A 16,146-nucleotide genomic window follows, 5' to 3' on the forward strand; every position below is an offset into this window, starting at 1 on the left:
AGCGTTTTGTTGGCCTTCCTCTGGTAGTTGTAGCTGCTGTCACCATAGACTTAAACAGGGCGCGCAGCTGTGACCGGTCCCAAATATGGCGGCGGGCATAGCGGAAGTGACGTCTTTGAAACCCATGTATATACACACACACACACACACACACACACATATTTGGTGAAAAAAAGCAGCTTTACATTTACAAAATACATAAACACCTGCTGTACCGTCAAGAGGCCCTGATGGGTTGAACAGAGGAGGAGAGAAAAGCTTGTTCAGTGCTCAAGTCTCCATGTTTCTATGAATAAAAAGGACTGCAGTGCTTGATTCTTGCAATGAAATGATTCAAAAAGACTCAAAACAGTTTTAAATGCACAAGTTACTGGTTTATTTGTTGTCTTGAGACTTAAATCCGTATGAAGTGTAGGCTAGTTAAAGATTCATGTTCAAAACAGTGTTTTATGGGAATTTTGAATCAAAATATGACTCAATAAATTACAGAAATCTGTAATTTAAAGTTACATTTAAAAAGAATGTTTTCAGATAATCATTAAATTGTGATTCCCATTGCTAGTCCTAAATCATCGTTTGTATTGCAATCACATCCACTTCTATCTCTTCTTTTTTTAGGATCTCATGTTCAGCATTCTCACTTTATCCAGACCACAGATTGCCTAACTCACAGCTTTCAAATGGAAGTCTGCCTCTGATAGAAAGTCTTTTCTCCTCCCCTCATCCCTCTCTCTGGGAAAAGGACTGAATGGAAGATGCTCCTGTGGCTTCTCTCCTCGTCTTTATCATTACAGCTTCCTATTACCTGCCTCCAGCCCCAGAGATAGGCTGCCTGCGGTGCACCATGGGAACTGCTCGGTTGCCGTGCATTGGGATGACTTCTCTACTGATGTTTTCCTGCTAGGGCCTCTTCATTCTGTCAGTTCTGCTTTTCTCCTCTGCTGAGCTCCCTCCCCCGACTCCCGCTTCGTGTCCGTGTGAACATAGATGAGGTATTGTCAGCCCGGTGTTTGGTATGGCACTTGCGTGTAAGCACGTATATGCGTGCGCGCACGCTTTCCAAGTCCAGCGCTAAACGATTGGTTACCTTGAGAACATCGCGCGCTTTCTAAATAACCGTGGCAGGCAGCGAGAATGCACTCTAATGCCACATTTAAACTGATATTTTGTTTCTCTCTCTGCTTATTTACCTCATTTCAGCATGTATAATAAATTCGCGACCGTTTGTGTGTGTGTCTGTGTGTGTGTGCGCGCGCGCGCACGGACGCCGCTGCTGACTCACCCTGTGTGTGGAGCTCAGTGTGGCTCAGAGGCATGAATAAATACATTTCTCGCTGGGTTAATTGCGTCCTGGTGGCCCGGTGCACACCTCTAAGAATGATGGGCCTCACACACACATACATAAAGCACACACCTTCTAAATCTCACTTAACCTTCGTTGCACTTCAAGCTCGATGAATCAGACACTTACCAAATGCTCGACTGTCCTAATCTAGGACACCGTTTTTTTTCTCTCTCTCCTCTCTTCCTTCTTTAATCCACTCTTCTGGCTGTCACATCCTACAGTCACTGGAATTCCAGAGCTGTGGTGAAGGTCTAATATCACTGCGGGATATTTTGGATGAACTATACAAGAGTGCAAATTATACAAATACATCTTATATATATATATATATATATATATATATATTTGTTTCTGCATCCTCACACAACAACATTAGTTCAACCAATGGAATCGGTTTGGGGTGGGACTATCTGTTTGGCTGGCCAAAGGTAGATGGGTTGAATACTTTTGTTTCTTATTTTTAAAAGGACAGTTAACACTATTTCATAAGACAAGATCAAAATAAAGTACGGTTACCCTTTATTTCGATGGTACACTTTAGAAATTCTGTAAGTAACTTTGCAACTACAGTACATGAGTATTAGTAGACTGTAGTAGACTGGTTAGGTGTTAGGGTTCGGGTTGGTAGAACATGTTAACCTGTAGTTGCAAAATGACTTATAGTGTCTGTTGGGGGACCATCAAAATTAAGTGTTAGCATATATTATGCAGACAGTCTAGAGAATAAGAGTTAGTAGAATGTCTAAAGTGGACCACTGAAATAGTGTTACCTAAAATATTATTATATTTTAATAATAAAATACTATTTGAATTTTAAATATGTCATTATTTTTGACAAATTCAGTTTGGTGACAGTAGTACCACAGAAATGTACATTTTGTCATTCTCAAAGGGGATGATTCTATCCGATCTCATGGCAATACGTATTTTACGAGGTGGCTAATTTGTACGAATTCGTACAACCTCACTCGTACGAATTCATAACATTTTTGCTAAATCTTGCCAAATTCGTATGACCTACCCCAAACCTCACCCCTAAACCTACCCGTCACTGACGTTTAGACAAATCGTTTTAGTTCGTACGAATTACCCACCTCGTAAAATATGTACGTATTGGTCATGAGATAGAGATGGATGTTTTAACATTTACAACTCAAATATATTTGTATGGAAAAATGTATATGAGCACTTCAACTTCATGCAGACTTAACATATTTGATTTAAAACCTTCTGGAATACCGTTCCCATACATTTACATTGTATGTGCGTTATTGTAAAATGTGATATTTGTTTTGTTGGATGTTTAGATTAATGTCTGTGGCGGTCGACGTCATGCCACATATGCTGTCTATACAGTTTACTTTGAATCAGGAACATTCTTGTATAATATCTGTCAATGTCTGATCCATACATGCAGAAGATCTGAAGAAACACATTTTCTGTGTGATGAAATGCTCTACAGGCTGTTTTCTATTCCTGGATCACTGTCTCTTATCACACAACAATCCATTTAGTGGATCTACATCTGTAGCAGTACAACAAGGCCATGCCTCCGGAAAGCAGGGAATAGCAGCCCTTCTCAATATTCAATGAGGCACTTCTCTCTTTTTCTTTTTTCTTCTCACATAGCCTCTGTGACCCCATCCTTCTCTCTCTTTTTTTCTTTTTCTCTCTCTCCCTATCTCTCTCTTTCTCTCGTGTTGGATTGTCCCCGCAGTGCTGTTTCTCCTGTCTGGTGTGTGTGTTCCTCAGCGTTTAACACAGGCCCCTCTCACCCTACTCTCTCTCGCTGTAATCTCACCATCTGTGCCTAATTGACTGAGTGCCTGACGTCTTTCTGTGGGGACGGAAAAGCACCCGAGTGCCAGGGAGGAAAAAAATGGAAAAGAGACACGATGGAGAAAGAGATCAGAGAAGTTTATGCCTCAGTGCACTTGTCACGGCTGTGAACTTCGACCTTTGTGGAAGAGTGGAAGAATGGACGGCTTCCTCTTCCTTTCTTTTCTTGTTGTTGTTGATGTGATGGAATCTTTCCATGTGCAGGAATGATGGCTTTCCACAGGTGTGTGGTGTTGTTTTCAGTTCATGAGTTTCCCCCTGTGGTGAAAATTAAGTTTTTAATGTTGTTTATATGTCTATGTGGTGTTTTTAATATCCTTTAAGGCAAACCATGTGCAAATTCATAAGTCAGCACCACTGCTGAATATTTTCTGTTTAAAACTGCAGTCTAAAGACGCAGTTTCCGAAATTACTGGTGTTGGTGACATCACAAACTACCGTGTAATCAATCATGTCAACATGCCGGCGGGCTTTAGCATATGATTAACCATGACTGCTCACTGCTCTGAGGCTGGAGTCTCAAGAAGCCAGGGTATCCCGGTATATTTTTCTGTTGATATAAAAATCGGGTGGATTTAGCAATATAGCGGGTGTATGGTGTATATGTAATGATGAACTGTATGTGTTTCTCCACTGACATTCTGAGCTGTTCAAAGCGTTTCTAAGAATACTGATTTTTAGAAGGCAGACTGAGAGATGGCGAACAGGAACATGGCGACTTCCCTATTTTACTTACGGAAAAAACTGAACTGGCGCCGCGTTTGTTCCGTAAGTAGAATAGGGAAGGCGTAGGACATACAGTGTAAGCTTTTTGAAGAATACGAAAGTACGGTTTTGGCAGAAGCACTTGGAAGGTGATCATTTGTTTATATAATGCACATACATTTACATTTTTTTCCCGAAAATGACCGATCGTTTCGCTAGATAAGACCCTTATTCCTAGTCTGGTATCGTAAATTTCCAGTCCCCGTCCACTGTACAGAAAAAAGAAAAAAAAAAAGAAAAAAAGATTCATAATTTTTCCTTTTGTATTCCACAGAAGAAATAAAGTCATGCTGGTTTGAAACGACATGAGGGTGAGTAAATGATGACAGAATTTTTTTTTTTTTGTGTGTGAACTATCTCTTTAACACTTTCTCTTCGCCATTACCATTTGTCACATCATTTACGTCCTTCTGTCCTATTCTTTCCTTCACATTTGTTCATCTCATATCTCCTCTGCACCCCTCCCTCCCGCTCCGTCTGCCCCCTTGAGGATCAGACCGGCTCGTCGGACTTTGAAGCTAGCTGGTTGATAGTCTTCCTATCTCCCCATCAGGGCCTTTCAGATAGGGCGGCACATCACAGAAGCAAGCTGACAGAACATCCATCCAGCCAGGGCGACCAGCTTCCCCCCCTCCACCCTTGCTGTAAAGCTCCCAGAATGCTGCTTCTCTCTACTGCTCTTCAAACAAACGTTGGGCCTAAACTCCTGGGGAGCTCTGGTGCAACCTCTGAGACGGAGAAGATACTGAGGGATGGAGGGAGAGAGAGAGAGAGAAAAAGGGAGAGAGTGGGAGATCTTATATTTAATAAGTAAACCGATGCTGGCGCGGGGCAGACCGGTCTCTTGGGCCAGGCTCAGCCAGCCATTTCTCAAGCAAAGTGAAGGATTTGGGTTAGATGCAGAAAGCCCACGAGATGCTCTCTGGCATTTTCCGCATGCAGAGGATAACAGAGCAGAAGGTGAGAGAGAGGGAGGGTGAGAGAAGGATATGCCCCTATAGTATCCATTCATTTTCACTCTGTCTCTATGCCATTTGTGCAAATGATGATGGCAAATGCAGGTGTGAGAACTTCAATTCTTCTGTCAAAGGTGAGGGAGAGAACGGGAAATAGGGAGTGATTTAAAATGGAGATCTTAGTGGGGAAAGGGAAACAACCGTGTCCTTGGCGGCACTTCAATTAAGATGTATCGTGGGTATACAGCTTCATTTTAATCACCTAGACCTACATAGCAATGGAAATACCCTCCTCTCCGTATTCCCTCATGGTTGAAGAGAGGGGCAGCCATGTTCAATAACCTCCTTCTACGAAATGGAGGTCCTGGTACCAGTAGCGTCTGGAAGATGAGTAGAAGAAATAGGGCAAATCAGGCCTTTAGGCTTCACAGAATGAGTCTCAATTATCAATTTGTGACCTTTCCGGAATGATTTTAACTCTTATATATTTATAGCCGTACCTTTTAACATGTCGGTTCTCGAACAATGAGTTTTGAGAAACAAAAACCCATTGAACTGTTCAGGCAACGCCAGCCAGGAAAGACAAGGACTGTTCAAGGCCTTCCATCACCGTCCGTTTTCCTCCCAGCTGGAAGAGGAAGCAGTTCGTTTGGAGGTTCGGAGCCTCAGGGGAAACTGACTGACTAGCTGTCCTTGCTCTTACCTAACACCGGGAATCCCAACGGGGTTTCAAGGTACAGCGACTGTGCTCCGTGGCAGCGAATGAAATCCTGTCATATAAATAATGGACGGAAATGAAGGAGAATAGCTCACAGTAGCCCTCTCAGATATTTGCCCAGAAACCGCAGATGCTCTGGAACAAGCATCATAACAGACCAACTACAAAGGAGCCCACTTCTATTGGCCCTTTCTGGCAATTGCAAGGGGCGGCCAATCAGGGCTAGCTCACAATCCCGCTCCAGAACATTTAATATGGGAGAAGCAAATGTTTTGTGATTGCTGTGTGTCAGATCTATACATAAAGATACTTCTCATTTGCTTAGCAATCAATATATTTAATTTGCAATTCTGGTTAAATGTTTATTTGAAGTGAAAAAAAATAAAGCATATTTCTGCCTCATCATTTGACCAAAATCCACATAGGATCGCAGTCAGAAGCTATTACAAACACTCAATGATGATTGATAGTGACTTTTAAGTAAAAGTGTTGTATTTATTTCATTAATTGTCATGTGTATCTTAAAGCTAATTGTAGCTATAATTCCTCTGTCACCCATTTATGATTATATTTCATGATGCATTTTTTCAAAATAAATCACTTATGTTTGTAAGAAAATGTTTTGTTTTCCAAAAAGATTTTTAGTTATAGTAATATAATTTATATTGGGATCAGAGGGATGTGTCTGGGCAAGCCATGTAATGCCACAGTAAAGTAATGCCACAATTTACAAACAGTAATACCATAACTTAAAATTTCCATCCGCTGAATGTAAGCGTTTTCATAGTCCAAGCTTGCCTGCTGCACTGGTGACTTAAAGTGCCTGTGCGAGTCGTGAAAATTATGAAAATATATCTAGAAATGATTGGATTATTGGATTTCAAATCAGTTTGAGGCATTAAAAGTAACTAAGAAAGCTGTTTTATGGATGGTAACTGTAATATTATTACTAAAAATCGTATTAGTAATAAAAGTAATATTATTACTGTAACTAGTTACTGCCCAACACTGTATAACAATCATATAAAAAGTGAATGAAGACAAAAATGCCAAAAAGCATTTACTATACAAGCCATACAATAGCTTTGTGTGAGAACCGAAATTCACTCTTGCTCTCCACTGTCCAGATGCATTTACATATGGCAACTTTACAGATGCAGTCTAAGGAGACGTTCATACAGAACAGTTTTTTTCATACCGCTCTACTGCTTTTCCTTTGTTTTTGTATGTAAACATGTGCTAGACGGATGTGTTTGACCATTGGTTCACGTCTCGCATCTTTTGCAGCACGACACGCCATTCTGAAAATGCAGTGTTCAAGTTAAGAGAAGGTCAACTTTTAAAAAACATGTCTCTAGACTCTTTGCTTTGCTTTTCATTCCACTACCCTGTGTCTAATAAAGTCAGGTCTTGAATAAATGAGGTTGAGAAAATGATGACAGAATTTTCAATTTTGAGTGAACTATCGCTTTAAAAGAGACAGCGAATGTTAACTGTATTGTAAAAGGAATCAGCTCTCTGCAGAGTTTAATCCATCTTTCCTTTCACTTGAATCATGAGAACAGTGACCTTTGCTTTTAGTGATGGTGCTTAAACCCAGGCACGGACCTATTAACCAAAGGTGAACAGCGATAGAACATTAGCTCTTCCTTTAAGAAAATCTTTTTTCTTCCTTCAATGTCCAGTTAATAGTTCAGCGGCTGAGCTGAAAGTGTGATATATTTAAACGTTCTGGGCAGTTCTCCAAATGTCACCTGCCATTTCCTGCTAGCCAATTCACTTACAACTCTGTGCAAAGGCGTAATATAGAGGTGGACACTTTGCTTCTGTTTGATATGCAAAACCAAACATGAAATTCATGGGGGTGCTGGTAATATTTACTTTAATACACTTCTAGAGATGGAAAATTAAGTTCTTGCAGCAACTATTTGAGATATAAGCATTTTCTCACCTTATAAAATATTCAAAGCAAGATGAATTGTGGCTGTGCAAGCCCAACTATTAAGGCAATGAAAAGGACAGTATGGTCCAGTCTTCTCCAATCACTAAATGTGCCAAGTGAGGCTGTTCTCTCCAACACTGTTACTGTTTTTTACACTGTTACTGACCTGTGACATTTGACAATAGGCTTTCTTGCCCTCTTGACCCCTAGCTAACCCTACAGGATTTGCAGGTGTTGCCCCAGGGTCACTCTTCTCTAGCTGGTAAGGTCCCGAGAGACCCGGGACGACAACCACCATCGATCCAGGGTGAAATGTCATCCTAGCAAGAGCCAGCAGGGATAAGAAGGCCACTTTTCAGGAAGCCAAGCCCAAGAATGAGGAAAGGGAAGCTATGGAAGCTTGTTTTCACCACTGAATAAAAAATAAAAAAGGTAATTGCGACTTTGCGACTCGGAATTCAGACTTTTTTCTCACAATTGCGAGTTTACATCTTGCAATTCTGACTTCTTTTCTCAGAATTGCAAGATATAAACTCGCAATTGCAAGTTAAATTTTCAGAATTGCACGATATGAACTCACAATTGCGAGATTCTGACTTTTTCTTGCAATTGCTAGTTTATATTTTGCAATTCTGACATCTTTTCTCAGAATTGTGAGATATAAAAAGTTATAAAGTCCAGTTCTGAGGGTTTCGCGAGAATTGCAAGTTTATATCTCACGATTCTGACTTTATAACTCACAGTTGTGAGAAATAAAGTCAAAATTGCGTGCAATTGCATGTAATAAAGTCAGAATTGTGAGATATAAACTTACAATTCTTAGAAAAAAAAGTCAGAATGGCAAGATGTAAAAAGAAAGAAAAAGTCGTAATTACCTTCTTATTTTTTATTCAGTGACAGAAACAAGCTTCCATAGGAAACTCTAAGATCCACTGAGAAAAACACAAGTAAAATGACAGCATGCTGGATGGTGAGCTACTAAAAACATCACATTACTACAAAAAGTCATTGAAAGGCAATGCAACAAATCAAAAAAGCAAAGCAATACAAAACAAAAACACTAATATCATTAAATTAAGGTCTTTCATAGCAGTAAGTGTAAAACACGTAAATAACCTTCAATGCCACATTTAACGAATGTCTCCAAAAAAGAGAGAACACTTCAACATAATGTGCTTGAAGAGAGGAAGGCAAGCTATTCATTAAGCATATTACAAGGCAAAGAAAATGCATTAACGCCTGCATTGAGCTCTTTGAGCATGTAATTCCTCTTTGTTCTGACTTCTTAAGCATGTTATTAAAAGCATGTTAGAGAGGAGCCATTAAGCTCCTTCGCACCGATATGTACTTTATATAAAGGATGAGAGGCCGTGGACACATTTGATAGGTCAGGACTGACCGTGGATCAGTGGTTTTACTAAATCAGGAATGTAGAACAGGCTACGGATGACCCATTGTCTGCGATCTCACTGAATCGGAAATATGGAATGGGATTAGAACAACGACCCCAGGCCTGAGGATTCCCAGGAGATGGAGGTGGAGAGGGAGAGATGATGATTGGCCGAGACAATAGAGAGCACCATCAAAGCCCAAAGCAACACACCGTAATGAAAGCACTTCCAGGCAATGTGAACACAGGGAGCTGAGCATATAAACACAAACTTATTCACTGCACCGGAAGATGGATGGTCAGCAAAAGTTGCTTTTGAGAAGCGCATGTGTGTGTGATATGTGAAGAAATGAGAGGAGGAGGAGGACGAACCGATACAAGAGGACCAATGCAGGTAGAAGTAACAGATGGGGTGAAGGAATGGGGTTTGTTAAAGAACAATCACCTCCAGCTCCGACTGGAGAGACTTTCTTTTCCCCAGGTGATTCCTTAAACACAATAACAAGCCTTCTAAAGAGGAAAACACAGTCCACTGTGAGGCGAGACAAAGGCATGAAAAATAGACTTGTCATACTAAAAGTAGTAAAAAAATTAAATCCCTTTAAAACACTCTGTGTAGTGTGGGGGGTGAATTATTTTACCGTATCAAGGGAAGTCTCCAGGGTAGGGTAATAGCTGTCTCCTGTTTTCTTTTTTTATCCTGTATTTTTATCTCTTGAATTTACTTTTTAAGCAAATGCTGAGACCGAAATTATAAATCGGACAAAGAGTTTAAAACAAATTGAGTAAGTGAACAGGGAATTATTGTCACTTTAAAGTCAACATGAATGTACTATTTACTTTCAAGGGTCATCCAACAGCTAAGTGCCATTGGGAATGCTAACGAATCGTTTTCTTGAGGTCATATAGTCTTCCTTGGTCCCACCATACTTTTTTTTTCCTTCACTGAATATCGTTTTTAACTTAGACATACATAATATTATGGAAGTACAATTGGTTATGATTTTTTTTTACCTCATTCACTAATAATGTCATGTAAATATGCCCATATAGGCTCCATTTTTTTTTTTTTTTTTTTTTGAATAATGAATACTTTTGCAGAGTTGCTTAATTATTCAATTACTAATATAGGCATATAGTTGTAAATATAGTGTTATAATTGTAGTTAATTCAATAATTTGATAAAAACAATGATTTGTATGTCATAAAATTTCTATATCTACACTGTAAAACCCGTTAAGTTACGGTAACTCAAACCATTTGAGAAAACCGATTGCCTTAAACCATTTAGGTTTTAAAACCAATAAGTATGAGTACTGTAAACTCATTAAGTTAAAATCGCTTATATTTTAGTGTTTGTTTAGTCAATCATTAGAGTAAAATCAACTTAAAGGTGCCCTAGAATCAAAAATTGAATTTACCTTGGCATAGTTGAATAACTAGAGTTCAGTACATGGGAATGACATACAGTGAGTCTCAAACTCCATTGTTTCCTCCTTCTTGTGTAAATCTCATTTGTTTAAAAGACCTCCGAAGAACAGGCGAATCTCAACATAACACCGACTGTTACGTAACAGTCGGGATCATTAATATGTATGACCCCAATATTTGCATATGCCAGCTCATGTTCAAGGCATTAGGGCAGGCAGTATTAACATCTGGATCTGTGCACAGCTGAATCATCAGACTAGGTAAGCAAGCAAGAACAATAGCGAAAAATGGCAGATGGAGCCATAATAACTGACATGATCCATGATTACATGATATTTTTAGTGATATTTGTAAATTGTCTATAAATGTTTCGTTAGCATGTTGCTAATGTACTGTTAAATGCGGTTAAAGTTACCATAGTTTCTTACTGTATTCATGGAGACATGAGAACCATCACTATTTTCATTTTTAAACACTTGCAGTCTGTATAATGCATAAACACATCTTCATTCTTTATAAATCTCTCCAACAGTGTGTAATGTTAGCTTTAGCCACGAAGCACAGCCTCAAACTCATTCAGAATCAAATGTAAACATCCAAATAAATACTATACTCACATGATCCGACGCATGCATGCAGTATGCATGACAAACATCTTGTAAAGATCCATTTGAGGGTTATATTAGCTGTGTGAACTTTGTAAATGCACTGGATTATAGTTGAGAGCTCGGGGGGCAGGGAGCGTGAGATTTAAAGGGGCCGCAGCCTTAATTGGTGCATAGTTAATGATGCCCCAAAATAGGCAGTTATCTAAACGTTCATACTTGTATTGTATGCACAAATAGGCCTATTTGTGTTGTGAATCCCATTTCATGTCAAGCTTGCATTAAAAGTTTACAAGTAATGGCAGCTGTCATCCTCTTTCACTTTCTCTGTTTTACACGCCCACTGTTTTTGTACTATACAGATGCACAACCTATGCTAATTTTACCAGCAAGTGCCAAAAAGTCTGTCCATCAATCTGGCAACCTGAAAAAGACACACTCCATCCCGTTCTGGTGCAGATGACATTCACCCAAACCTTTTCTGACAGAAGTCATTAATGAAAGTGTGGTCATGCATCAAAAAACCAGGTTCTCCATCAAGCTGTCGCTGACTTCTTGAGGCTGAAAAGAAGAACTAAAATAAACAATGACTGAAGCCGTATGTCTGACAACTCATCCTATACATCTGGTTGTGTTAGTGTGTAAAAAGTTGTTGTGTTGTAAGTGTGCTGCAGTTTTCCCCCCACTGTAGCCACTTATGAAATGTGTGGTTTGTGTGCTGGTGAAGGTGGGACGCACTGACGACAGAGGCCTTTCTGGAAGAAATGGTGGGTGAGGATACAAAATCTATACTTATAGGCACAGAACATTTATTTTGGAAGGCTAATACAGAAAAGATCCCAGGTTTCCTAATAATTCCATAATAATTCCATTAAAGGTAGGGTAGGCAATTTCGGAAAGGTTAGCAATAGCAAGCTAGCTTTGAAAGAATAAGATCCCATCCTCCCTTCAGTGCGCTCTCCAGAAAGCCACGCCTCCTCCAAAAGACATGAACGCACACAGCAGAGCAGAGTCTGCAAAGTTCACGAGAGACGACGTAATTACCTCATGTCTCAAACAATAATTATGAACATAAACAACTTACAGAGATCTTACTTGTAACACCTGACTGCTACAGATTCATGTTGGTGTTGATAGTGTTGACGTAGAAACGCAGAGTCTGAGGATGTAAACAGCTCCGGTAGAACGTCACGGGTTGCCATCTCATAAGTACGGTTATGACATGGCTAGAATGCGGCATAAGCTCAGATTGAATTAAATGACTGGACGAACATTTTTTGGTCCCGAGACTTCCACAAAAAAAAGATGTAAATTTTTTAAATATTTAGACCACTTCTATTATTGATTGTTATCAGGGTATGAAGAGCGTTTCAACTAGTATAACAAAAAGTGTTTTTTAAAAAATTGCCTACCCTACCTTTAATGATTGTTTTAGCTATACTGAAATTTTGGTCTTTTTGCACTCAAATTTATCAATGACTTTAAGCTTATTTGTAATATAAGTGCATGACTCGCATAAACCACTTCTACTTTTGGAGTATTTTACTTTTTTAATTTTAATTTAACTTTTTTTTTTTTTTTGAGCTTAACAGATGTGGTCACTGAATCTTTTTGTATGGAGAAGAACATTACAATATTACTGAAATACATGCATTAGCATACATAATGCAGAGCAGTTTTCTGTGATTTCAGTGCAATACACATCACAGTCATTCAGTAGATTCCCCAATGAACATGAGCAGATGAAAGAGAGAGAGAGAGAGAGAGCGCGCGCTTGAATGTTAAAGGTTAATTACCGTTCATAAAATGGAGAAAGTATAGGGTTGACCATTTAAGACTTAATTAGGTGGTGTGGTGTACTTAGTCAATGGTGAGAGAAAGAGGCAGATACAGAGTTAACCTGTTTACAGATCCAAATTAAAGCTGACACAACAACAAAGCACCGTGAAAGAGTTAGGCAAATGAAAGAATCTGTTTTTCTGCACAAATAGGCCAATCATTTAGGACACACACTTCCACTTTCCTCCTCAGGGACTGCAACAGCAAAGGATTTAACTCATCAAAGCATTAGTGTGTGTGTGCGAGTGTGACAGAGAGGGAGGGATGGAGACTGCGTGTTCACTTGTGCACATCCTTTGCCAGTATATCTGCATGTAATGGAATTGCATGTGTCCTCTAGTGCATGAGATGATTTGTTTTTGAACTTGTGTCCATGACTATGAATGTGTGCCAGCCATGGCCTGTTACATGAAGCTAGTTGAACAAACTCTGAGTTTCAGAGTAGGTTTAGAGTTGACAAATCCAGATAAATCCAAACTGGTTAAGATCAGGATCAGATGTTACACAACGCTCGGTATATTTGAGAAGATAGTTGAAAGAAAATATCTGACTACATCAATGCACGTGAATCAAAGAAATATAATAATTTATAATATTAGATTCACAAAGAGATAGACATAAGCTTAATTTGTTTAAAGGTGCCCTAGAATCAAAAATTTAATTTACCTCGGCATAGTTGAATAACAAGAGTTCAGTACATGGAAAAGACATATGTTGAGTTTCAAACTCCATTGCTTCCTCCTTATATAAATCTCATTTGTTTAAAAGACCTCCGAAAAACAGGCGAATCTCAACATAACACTGACTGTTACGTAACAGTCGAGATCATTAATATGTATGACCCCAATATTTGCATATGCCAGCCCATGTTCAAGGCATTAGACAAAGGGCAGCCAGTATTAACGTCTGGATCTGTGCACAGCTGAATCATCAGACTAAGTAAGCAAGCAAGGACAATAGCAAAAAATGGCAGATGGAGCAATAATAACTGACATGATCCATGATTACATGATATTTTTAGTGATATTTGTAAATTGTCTTTCTAAATGTTTCGTTAGCATGTTGCTAATGTACTGTTAAATGTTGTTAAAGTTGCCATTGTTTATTACTGTATTCGCGGAGACAAGAGCCGTCGCTATTTTCATTTTTAAACACTTGCAGTCTGTATAATTCATAAACACAACTTCATTCTTCATTCTCTCCAACAGTGTAGCATTAGCCCGTTAGCCACAGAGCATATAGCCTTAAACTCATTCAGAATCAAATGTAAACATCCAAATAAATACTATACTCACAGGAATCGATGCATGCATGCAACATGAATGACAAACATCTCGTAAAGATCCATTTGAGGGTTATATTAGCTGTGTGAACTTTGTTTATGCACTGTATAACTGCACTTATAGTCGAGAGCTCGGGAGGGCAGGGAGCGAGAGATTTAAAGGGGCCGCAGCCTGAATCGGTGCATAGTTAATGATGCCCCAAAATAGGCAGTTAAAAAAATTAATTAAAAAAAATCTATGGGGTATTTTGAGCTGAAACTTCACAGACACATTCAGGGGACACCTTAGACTTATATTACATCTTTTGAAAAGACGTTCTACAGCACCTTTAAAAGCTTATATATCGATGCATGTATTATATTTATATCAATTTAAAAGCAAAGTTAAATATTAATTGTCTATTTATATTTACTATTATTTGAATTGTACATAATTAATTCATATAATGTAGAAATGTGAAATGTAGGAATTTACTAATAACGATTTGCGCCCACTGATAGCGCCGTTTATTTGCACTTGCTGTTTGTCGTTTCAGAACCGAGTCACGAAGGAATTATGCAAATCAGGCAACAGCGAAAAAGTGTGACGCACTCTATCATTTTGAACTGGAAGGCACAAATACGCCGTTTGTGGAGAAAAGCGATTATTATCAAAAATGTGGTTGTGATGAAAACGTTCAAATATATTTAGTTATGTAAAATTACGAGATTCAAAGAATAAATGATGTTTTGACACTCTTCAGTCTGGTGTGATGCCATCACTGTAAATGATGTAGTGCTTCAGTTCAAAGGTCAGCACGGAGCGCAGATGAATCTCTTCTGCTTTACTACTAGTTAGCACGACATAATCATGGATTAACATCAAAAGTTATGTTGAAAGATACACTATAACTTGAAATACATAATTTATTATCATGTAACCGCCAAGCTTTTTGACAAGCTGTTTGACCCACGAAAACATATCAATAAAAAACAGCCGGCTGATGACACATCCAGTTGCATCAACTAACGTTAGTAGTTTGACTAACTAGTAGTTAGCCAAGGGGTAATAAGTCATATCCTAGGCCTATATTGTAAATACATTATATTTTTGCTTAATAATTGATGTCTAAATTATTTATTGTGTGATTAAAATGCAGATCATTAAAATACTGTGTGCTAAGGTTGTGCAAATGTTTAGTAATTCACCCTTTTCTTTTTGTTGTCAAAGGTGGACAAACTTCTGTACATTAAGAAAATGTGCACTGTCCAATTTACCTTTGCAAGTGAGTATGGTCACACACAAAGAGTTTCCCATCAGATCCTGCTGTGCCAACCCAATGGGGTTGGCAGGTCTCCAGGACAGCACATCTGGCACTTGAGAGAGCGACTACAGAAGGTGATGGGCATGGCTCAGGAACAATGGCAACAGTACAGACTCACTACACCGCTGAGAGAGAGAAGGAGGAGTAAAACTCACAACAGACTCGAGGATCTTGAGGATACACAGGTTGTGATCTCTGCTGTATAAAGAGGTAATCAGAGATGTAGTGCTGCAATTTTGAAATCATATACACACAATGGCCTTTATCACGTTCATTCGTACTCTGGCATCCACTCCATTCTGTGAATGCACGTAAATATATGTGTACTTGTGGATATACTTTGGGTACACAGTAATTTTCTGTAGTTATAGTGCTATACTCAGACAAAAAACATCTCTGTGTGCATTTGAGGCATGCAGATCAAAAAGCTCTACCCACCCTAGTTTCATCACAGAATACAGGGACATGATACCAAAATAAAAGTCATTAAAATAAAAAAATAAATAAAAATAAGATCCACACAGACACTCATCCATACCAAGTCAAGCAAAGTCAGAATTTGAATAGTCCATAATGTTTATAATTCAACATTTTTAATATTTTTGAATTGTATTTTCTTATTTAATTTTCTTATTTATTTTTAATGTAGAGAGTAATGTTTCTGCTTGAAATGCCTCGATTGTAATCTTAAAGACCCTCTCTGTGGAAAATCAAGTTTTTAATGTTGTTT

The sequence above is a fragment of the Megalobrama amblycephala genome, linkage group LG21 (genome assembly GCF_018812025.1).
Source record: "Megalobrama amblycephala isolate DHTTF-2021 linkage group LG21, ASM1881202v1, whole genome shotgun sequence".
Classification (NCBI taxonomy): Eukaryota; Metazoa; Chordata; class Actinopteri; order Cypriniformes; family Xenocyprididae; genus Megalobrama; species Megalobrama amblycephala.